The sequence below is a fragment of the Kryptolebias marmoratus genome, linkage group LG24 (assembly GCF_001649575.2).
Source record: "Kryptolebias marmoratus isolate JLee-2015 linkage group LG24, ASM164957v2, whole genome shotgun sequence".
NCBI classification, from domain to species: Eukaryota; Metazoa; Chordata; class Actinopteri; order Cyprinodontiformes; family Rivulidae; genus Kryptolebias; species Kryptolebias marmoratus.
The window spans coordinates 16,916,705-16,919,043 of NC_051453.1; positions in this window are offsets into that span (position 1 = coordinate 16,916,705).

Sequence of the window (2,339 nt, forward strand, 5' to 3'; positions counted from 1 at the left end):
GAGGGGGAGGGAGAAGTGGGGGGGGAGAGGGGATATCATCTGTGGGAAAAAAATAAATAAATAAATAAACAGGAGGCAGACCTCCCAGTCTCCCAGCACCTGTACGAGAGGTGAGGCTGTGCCACGCCCCTAACAGGAGCTGGAGACATCTTTCTGTGTTCCTCAGCCAGGAATCAGAATGAAAGGGTGTGGTGTGTCTCCGTGGAGAGGAGGGTAATGACTTACAGCTAAGCTGGCACATGATTTTGGGATGATTTGAGCTCTTTCTGCTGGCAGGGAGAATCCCTCATTGGCAACTGATGTTTGTCTCTCAATGCGTCTATATATGTGTGTGTGTGTGTGTGTGCGTGTGCAATTTCATGTTTGCATGTATAGCAGCGCTGTGCCCTGTGACCAGGAACCCCCTCTTGTTGAGCTGTGTATGTGGCAAATGAAACACACACTATTAATTGTGCCAAGTGTGTGTGTGTGTGTGTGTGAGTGTGTGTGTCCTTGTGTGCCACTGTGGCAGAGCAGGTGAACGTTCTAAAAACTGTGGATCTAATATTTTAAATCTCTTCTAAGGAGCATCTTTGAACCTTGCACGTTTACCGGCTGCCCTGTATAATCACTAACTGCTGTACAGCACAGAGGTCCGTTTTCCTTACAGCCTTCTCAGATATTCTGATCCAACGACACACGCCACCATGTTGCACATCTTTTTCACCGTATAGTCCGTCCTACCATTTCACAAAGCCGTTTTCACTCTCCTTTTTTATTATAAATATATAAATAATGTATAAATCACTAAAACTTAACTCTGTAAAATATTGTTTCTTAACATGTTTAGATATTATCCATTATGATCACAGACCTGTGTTCTTTACAAAATGCTGCTTAAAAAGCATCGATTGACAGATTTTTGTATCTAGATGAACTATTATAGATTGTTATAGTTACATTTGTAATATGCATTTAAAGAAATACAACCTCAATTGTATGAAGTTCAATATTAGTATTTTTGTATTGTCTCATTTTTGTACAAAATAAATGATAGTTATGCTGTTTTTCCTGCTAAATGTACTTAGCTCCATTATATGTGCTTTGAAATAAAAAGCTCATTACAAACACGTTTGAAAATGTTTTTGCCGGTGTCTGTGTGTGTGTTTGTTTGTACTGGTAGCATTCACTGAACAGACTTTATTGAAACTTTCAGAAAGTAACTGTTAAGTTGACATCTGCAGCTGATTAAATTTTAGAGTCAGCCTGATTTAAAATGGCCACCACAGTCGACTGTCCTTTGGAAACACATAAATGGCTATAATGCAATCAATTTTTTTCAGTTATTGAGCTAAAATTTGGTGTGGTAGGGGCTGAGCATTATCCCCAGCACACATGTCAAGCTCAACACGTTGCATAACATCTTTGCCTAAAACCTTGGCATTAACTGTTGGAGTCAAACTTGTTAGTCTGTTAGCAAAATATCTCATAAACCACTACTTTCTGAAAGTAATAATTGGATGCACATCTATAACTTATTAACGTTTGAAATCAACCAAATTCAAGATGGCCACCACAGCTAATCAACCTTAACCTGCACAAAAATGGCTATAGCTCAGGGAATGTTACAGATATTGAGTTAATATTTGGTGTGGTAATAGCTGAGAGTAATTCACAACACAAATTCTTAGTGCTAACAGGTCACGTGAGATATCACATAATATTGAGCATTCACTATTTTACTGGAATGAAAACTCAGTAATTAAAGCAATTCAAAGTTAACTTAAGTGACGATGTGGATTGCAACCTGCACCACTGTTCTAAAAGTTAAAAAAACTGTCAGAAAACCCAATCAAGTCACTGTGAAGATAGAAAAGAAAACATGAAGGATGATGGGCGCCAGTTTAAAACACGGTGGACAGGCCTGGTAGGTAAATGTTTCCCTTGTTCAAACTGGATCTGAAAAAAATTGATTTAAGTGGGTACAGTGTTGCACAATAAAGGTTAGAGTTTCTGGAAAAGCTCAGACAGTGTTGATGACACTATACAGCTGCAGCCGCTTTACTGGTGCTCAAGAAATAAAACCTAATCAATGGAAAGAAAATTAACAATTAATCTTTGTTATTCTGAAAAGGAGTTTTAGACAGAAGGACGCAGATATATTTGTTCAAGGTAAAGAGAGTCAAAAGTCTTCATGCACCTACAAGGTGGATCACAAAGAGCTATTACACACTTCCAGCTGCTGCAAATACAGATGTTAGGTTTAATTTAGTCTATAGTTGCTTTTCTAAATTGTCTTTTAGGTGTAGAAACAACACTGGTTTATCCTTTGTGTTAGTTACTTTATGTGATTGAATGAT